Raw genomic sequence first — 7852 nt, forward strand, 5'->3', positions numbered from 1 at the left:
GGCACTCAAAACTTTATCTTGAAATAGGCTTAAGGGTGTATATGCATAATGTAATTTTGAATCATTTTATAAATGAATGAAAATTAGGGTTTTAAGAAAAAAATATTTAAAAAAAGCTAAAAATAGTAAAAAAGAAAGCTAAATTTAATTTGTTATATTTGTTTTTATGAATAAAATTACATTTTTAAAAAATAAATAAATAAAAAATTTAATCAAATTGAAAACAATTTAAATAATAATTTTCAAAACTTTATTTTTAAATTTAATTAATAACCATATACAAATTTAATACTTTACACACACATATATGTTATGTATGTTAAGTAGTGAAATTCTTATCAAAATTGATTTTGTATGACTTAGAGGCCTAGACCCAGAGGCATTTTAGTTGGAGTTAGAGATTGTCTCTTTAGGGACCACTAGCGTGTCATTCAAAGTGACACTAGTCTAGATTCATTTTAACTCTTGATCTACTAAAAACTAAAAATAATCAAAGTCTATTAAAATGCAATTCTTTTTTAAAATGAAAAGAAATTTGATTTAAATTTGATCGCTCTATATTTTAAAAGAGATTTGATTTAAATTTGATGTGTCTATACATAGAGATTTGATTTAAATTTGATCCGTCTATACATTCCCAAATTTAAAATTAACAATGTTCAATAATAATTTAAAAAAATAAAATTTTCAGGAAAATAAAACCACTTTCTTTACAACTTGCGACCATTGTGGCATCCAAGAACGTGAAGCTATCATTACTATCATTACTGCACTGACTAAGAAAGTGCCCACGAAATTTGCTCAATGCTTTATGTTTAATCACAATGCCTCCGTATATGGTTGGTGGCAAGATTCGTAGATATCTGGGCGGTGGCATGATTAAAGAATTATTTAATTATTAAAGAATTGCCAACAAAACTAAATGCTTTATGTCTAATCCATGCGCCATATCTGGTAGTGGGAGGAATTGAAAATGCATTCGGGAAGAAGTTGCGTAAGAATTTCTGCTAAATGCGGAAAGAGTTGAAAATGCGTTGGGAAGTAGTTGCCTAAGAATTTCTGCTAAATGCTTTATGTTAAATCACAATACATCAGTGGTATGTGGTTGGTAAAGATTTGATAATAAATAAATAAGGAGAAATTGCCCGGAACTTCTGCTAAATGCTTTATGTCTAATCAATGCGTCACATCCTGGCTGCCCCGTTCAGACTAATGTATTATTACTTCCTTCCTCCATCCATTAAACAAAAAAGGTATTAATAGTCAGAGAAAAGCCCTCACGACTCAGTTTCTTCAAGAAAATAAGAAGTCCAGAAATCAACCAGATCCCAGTGCTCAATTTTTTAATAGATTGGCTGAATATTGAGAGTGATAAAGGTGCATAATACTGGTTTCTCTGAAATAGTGAGACCATACAGGCGAGGAGGACGACAACACTATTGAGGTTAAGTGCGCATTTCCCGGCTCTGCAGCGCATCTTCAATCTTTACTTCTTTGTTATTCATTTCTATATCCCATTGTTATGCGATTTTCAGAAATCAACCAGATCTCAGTGCTGTTTTGTGTTTCATATATTGGTTGAACACATTGAGACATAAAGAGAGTGATAAAGGCGCAGCTACTAGCCTCAGGCCTGGTAGGTACCATGAGAAGAGGACCACAATATTAAAGTTAAGTGCGCATTCCCAAGCTCTGCAACACATCTTCAATCTTTACTTCATTGTTATTCATTTCTATAATATTCCATGGCTTCCTCCTCAACATCCACCTCACATAGCGTCAACAACGACTATGTATATGATATTTTTTTAAATCATAGGGGTCCCGACGTCAAAAAAACCTTTGCCACCGATCTGTACAACAGCCTTTGCAAACATGAGTTGCAGGTATTTTTAGATGACCCGGAATTGCGCCCGGGAGATGGTATAAGCCCTCAACTTGAAAGCGCCATCAAAACATCCTCTGTGCATATAGCGATCCTGTCTCCTGGCTATGCGGATTCAAAATGGTGCCTCGATGAACTGGTACTGATGGTGGAATGTATGTCAAAGTATAAGTCCACCATCATCCCCGTCTTCTACGGTGTCAAGCCTGAAGAACTACGATGGGTGAAGGCCGGAAAGGGCGTCTACGGTCAAGCCCTACGAAAGCTTCAAGAGAAAAAAAATAATGATGGTCGACGACGACACGACATGGATACTATTGAAAAATGGAAGAATGCTCTCGCTGAAGTTGCGGGTATATCAGGTTTTGACAGAAACAAGTATAAAAGGTGAGTAGAACATGACCATCCTTTCATGTAAATCTTGACATTTAATTCCTTGAGTTGATAACTAGATGGCACCATATATAGACATTTCTGCGTTGTGAAAGAGGCTGACTTAGAGTCATTTATTATTATTGGTTTGTACTTCATTTTCAAAGGGTTATGAGAGAGGTGAAGATGATTTTCGTTTAAATGGTGGCAATACGCACTTCTATAATAAAAGATCAATAAAATCTTTGTTCTCTTGGAAAGATAAATAACAAACCAACAAAGATGAAATTTAGAAAATTGTCAGAGTTATACTGATATGGTAGCCAAAGCATGGTAGGATACTGATAACCTGAACGGCCAAAACTGCATAGCTTCTGGCTTCAATTAGTTACTAACCTTCCATGCTTTATGAAGGAGAGGCAATCGGGAGATTTCGTGATTAAAACTTCTAAGGGTTGCAGATGGCCCATGGATATACGCAGCTTCATTTATTTCTAATTAGGGCTAATGACGTAAATTCAATTGTTTATAAATTCTTCTTCCGTTCATGCCTCCCTTGGTTTTCACAGTGCTTGCATTTTCTTTTTTTAGATTTTTAGCTCTGCCCTTTTAGTTGAATGTGACTATCCTTTGCTAAATCACTGTTTATATTTGGTTTCTTTTATTGTTTAAGTGGGAAGACAGGTGTCTTGCAGTGCCTTGAGGCGGTCTTTGAACTCTGCAACCTTCCCTTCGTATTCAAAGAAGAACAGCTCCTCGAAGACGTCGTGGAAGCAGTGCTGAAAAAAGTTAAAATAACGCTGCATGTGTCAGAATATCCAACAGGCTTGCAAGAAAAATTAAAAGATTTTGAAACCACAATACCATTGCAGCAGGGCGTTGGGAAGGTTATAGTTACCGGAATTGTCGGCCTTGGAGGGGTTGGCAAAACCACCCTAGCGAAAGAATTATTTAATATTCAAAGATCAAAATACAAGCGATTTTGCATTTTAGAAGATATCAGAGCCAATCCTTTAACTACCTTGCAGAAATACCTTCTAAAGGACTTAACCCAGAAGAAGGACGAGGAAATACGCAGCATTAATCAAGGTAAAGGAAAGCTCCGAAGGCTTCTTCCATCTTCTGATTGTCTCATTATTTTAGATGATGTAGATAATATTGAGCAGCTGGAGGCATTACTTTATCCAGCGAAGGATGCCCTTAAAAGCAGTAGCTTAATTTTAGTGACATCTCGCAATAAGGATGTTCTCACAGGATCAGACATCCCCGAGTCCTCCATTTACACGCTAAGAGGTCTGGATCCACAGCACTCCAAACAGCTCTTTTGCTTGCATGCATTCCGCCAGCATCATCCTACTGCGGGATTTGACATAGTGGTTAACAAGTGTTTGGATTCCTGCCGTGGATTACCATTATCTATTAAAGTGCTTGCCTCGCTTTTTCGTGGAAAAATTGATTTAAATCATTGGGAAGCACAATTACGCAAAATATCCTACATGCTTCCTGATGATATACAAGGCAGGCTAAAAATTAGCTACGACGGTCTGGATGAAGAGGAAAAGAAGATGTTCTTAGACATTGCCTGCTTCTTCAGAGGAGAAGACAGAGACAGAGTCATTACAATATGGAATGGATCTGGCTGGGAACGGTCGCTGGGTCTTTGGAAGCTGGAAAAGAGATGCTTGGTGGAAGTGGACAGTGAAAACTGTTTGAGAATGCATGACCACGTTAGAGATATGGGTAGATCTCTGGCGGCGAAGGAACCTCCTGATGGTGAGCTTCGGCTTTGGAACCCAACTGACAACCTTTTTCATAAGCTTTCCGGCCAATTACCTGTAAGTATTTTGAAGTGTTTTCGACAGATTTCCAATTAGCGTCCTGTTATCAAAATTCTGTCTGCTTAGTTTTGAATTCCTAAAACTTTGCAAGAATGAATCTTGTTTCTAACAGCTCCTAACAGCTCCTAGTGAACAATTCAGGTTCGTGGAATTAACCTGGTTGGTGAAAATGAGGATGAACCATCTGTCGAAAACTTCGAACAATCTTTCGAAAACCTTGCAGAGCCTGCTCGCACTCGTTTATTGAGTAATATGAGCGGGTTGCAGTTGCTTAAGGCCCAAGGGTGAAGGTTATTCTGTTGAACGCCTATTCAATGTTTGCCACCAGTTACCAAACCTAATATATTTGGACTGGCTGAACTGTCCCTACTCCTCCTTCCCTTCCTCGATTTCAACAAAGAATTTAAGAGTTTTACGTATTATTGGAAATTCTTTGGAAACACTATGGCAACACGAATCTCAGGTATTCTTCTTAAATTTCTATTTCTTGTTTTTTCTTCAAATTGTAAATATTTACTGCATTTAAGAATTGTCTTCCTCTTAACACACTGCCTGTGACATTTACAGTATTTGACGTACTTTAATAATGTATGTGAACAATGCAGGTACCTCTGCAGCTGAGGGGATTGTGGATTCACGCTCCCCTTCTAAATGTTCCAGATTTCATTGGGAAACTGCAGCATCTGGAAATATTTGTAGTGTCCTACAGTCTTCTTCTTGAAAGTTTGCCAGATTCGGTTGGGAACCTCGCAGGCCTCCAATATCTGGGCTTGACGGGCTGCTCCGCTCTGCAGACTCTTCCGGACTCGGTTGGGAACTTAGCAGGCCTCCAACATCTGGAATTGCACAGCTGCTCCGCTCTGCAGACTCTTCCGGACTCGTTTGGGAACCTAGCAGGCCTCCAACATCTGGACTTGCACGGCTGCTCCGCTCTGCACACTCTTCTGGACTCGTTTGGGAACCTAGCAGGCCTCCAACATCTGGACTTGAGCTGGTGTCACGCTCTCCAGACGCTTCCGGACTCTGTTGGGAACCTAGCAGGCCTCCAACATCTTCGCTTGACCAAGTGCCACCCTCTGCAGACGCTTCCGGACTCGGTTGGGAACCTAGCAGGCCTCCAACATCTGGATTTGAGCTGGTGCCTCGCTCTACAGACGCTTCCGGACTCGGTTGGGAACCTAGCAGGCCTCCAACATCTGGATTTGAGCTGGTGCCAAGCTCTGCAGACGCTTCCGGACTCGGTTGGGAACCTAGTAGGCCTCCAACATCTGGATTTGAGCTGGTGCTTCGCTCTGCAGACGCTTCCGGACTCGGTTGGGAACCTACCAGGCCTCCAACATCTGGATTTGAGCTGGTGCCAAGCTCTGGAGACGCTTCCGGACTCGGTTGGGAACCTAACAGGCCTCCAACATCTGCGCTTGACCTCTGCAGAGGCTTCCGGACTCGGTTGGGAACCTAGCAGGCCTCCAACATCTGCGCTTGAGCTACTGCCACGCTCTGCAGACGCTTCCGGACTCTGTTGCGAACCTAGCAGGCCTCCAACATCTGGACTTGAGCTGGTGCCACGCTCTGCAGACTCTTCCGGACTGGGTTGGGAACCTAGCAGGCCTCCAACATCTGGACTTGAGCGGGTTCTGCAGACGCTTCCGGACTGGGTTGGGAACCTAGCAGGCCTCCAACATCTGGACTTGTACGGGTGCCACGCTCTGCAGACGCTTCCCGACTGGGTTGGGAACCTAGCAGGCCTCCAACATCTGAACTTGCGCGGGTGCTTCGCTCTGCGGACGCTTCCGGACTCGGTTGGAAACCTAGCAGGCCTCCAACATCTGGACATGAGCTGGTGTTCCATTCAGACGCTTCCGGACTCGGTTGGGAACCTAGCATGCCTCCAACATCTGGGCTTGAGGTACTGCGGCGCTCTGCAGACGCTTCCGGACTCAGTCGGGAATTTGAGAAGCCTCCGAAGTCTTGTCCTGTCTCACTGCTACGCTCTGCAAAGGCTCCCAGACTCGATTGGCAACCTAAGGAGCCTCCAAACTCTTCGGTTGGCCGGTTGTTCCAGTTTAGAGATGGTGCCCAATGTTGAGCATTTGGGTTCGTTGAAGTATCTTAATGTGTCTCGATGTTTCAATCTGCGATGGCATGGGAAAATAGTAAGGCAGCTGCGCCAACGCCTGGGAGAAGGCTCTGTTAAAAAAAGATTGCAAAAAGATTGGAGTGATGGAGAAGAAGAAGATTGGAGTGATGGAGAAGGATTTATTGAAGAAGGATGGCAAGAAGTTTCCAGTGATGGAGAAGGTTTCAATGAAGAAATAGATTTCAGTGAAGAAAGCGGGTATCCGGGAGACGAAAGGAGTGGTACAATATAACAGCACTTTCAGAATGACAATCGTGGTCTGGTGGCTACAGTGCAGTTTATATTATCAAAGAAATTTATAAGGTTTATATATCTGGAGAACAAAGTTTTTGATTAGAGATTTTTATCGAGGACGAATTATATATTTGCAGAACTAAATCTTTTTTAAAGGTTTAAAGATATAGAGTGATATTATAAAATTTCTTTGAATGAGTTTTATATTAAATTGATGTAAATTCATTTAACACAAATTTATCGAGACTTTTACATTAAATTTATGTAAATTCATTTAATAGAAATTTATGTTAAAATTTATTAAAGATTATTAAAAATACAGAAGAAGAAATTAATTTACTTTTAACTTCTTAAGTGTTTAAATTTTTTTAATATAAAATTAAAATATTTTTTTATATGTTTGATTTTTGTTTGATGAATAAATTTTATTTAAAAAATTTATTAAAATTATATATTTACTAAATTAATTTAAAAACAAAAACTATTAAAAAATTATATAAAAGCAATGAAATTTTATTATATTAAAATATTAAAAAAAGTTTAATAATTTAAAATTTTCCATCTTTAAAAATTTTAATTATACACTTACTAAAATATTATATAAAAATAATAAAATTCTATTATATTAAAATATTAAAAAAAATTAATAATTTGAAATTCCCAATCTTTAAAATTTTTAATTATACACTTACTAAAATATTATATAAAAATAATAAAATTCTATTATATTAAAATATTAAAAAAACTTAATAATTTGAAATTCTGAAAATTCTTAATCATATTCTAAGGGCTTATCATTTTAAAATTTAACTTTATTGTGTACATTTTTCAAATATAAAAAAAATAAAATCTAAAACATTTTAAGCTTCAAATTTTTCAAATATAAAAAAAATAAAATCTAAAACATTTTAGGCTTCAATACATTTTTATAAAATGTGTTTTATTTAAAAATTAATTTATTTTCATTTTGTAAATATAAAAGTCTATAATTGAAATATATATATATATATATATATATATATATATATATATATAAAGTTTTTTTTATGATTGATTCATTCATTAGTATATTTTTATTTTTATTTTACTTATTTATTTTTAATTTTTCTATTTTTTTAACTCTATATTCTAGACATTTATAAATAACATCTTTAACTTACATAAATCTATATACTTTTAGGCATTTACAACCCTCATCAAAAAGCATCTACATACAAATAACCATTAACCAACTAAATAATAATATTGCTATAAAGTAACCCTTCATTGCTTGTCATTTATACCTATTTTTATAAATAAGGAGAAACAAATTAGAGAGTGGGTATGCAAAATACTAAGGAAACTTTTTATTTTATATGCAATTTCTCACAAGTGGGAGTCATATTT

The 7852-nt window shown here is 37.3% G+C and overlaps 1 pseudogene across 1 annotated transcript; it reads left to right on the forward strand.

The window, feature by feature from the left end:
- Window positions 1–1263: 1263 nt before the first annotated feature.
- Window positions 1264–6561, forward strand: LOC149140020 (TMV resistance protein N-like; annotated as a pseudogene). The gene is made up of 4 exons (XR_016264725.1): window positions 1264–2272; window positions 2931–4092; window positions 4237–4558; window positions 4701–6561. The product of XR_016264725.1 is annotated as a TMV resistance protein N-like (transcript).
- The last annotated feature ends 1291 nt before the right edge of the window (window positions 6562–7852 follow it).

Source organism: Pinus tabuliformis, chromosome X, assembly GCF_031772625.1.
Source record: "Pinus tabuliformis cultivar Carrire ecotype Pingquan chromosome X, CPIR1, whole genome shotgun sequence".
NCBI classification, from domain to species: domain Eukaryota; kingdom Viridiplantae; phylum Streptophyta; class Pinopsida; order Pinales; family Pinaceae; genus Pinus; species Pinus tabuliformis.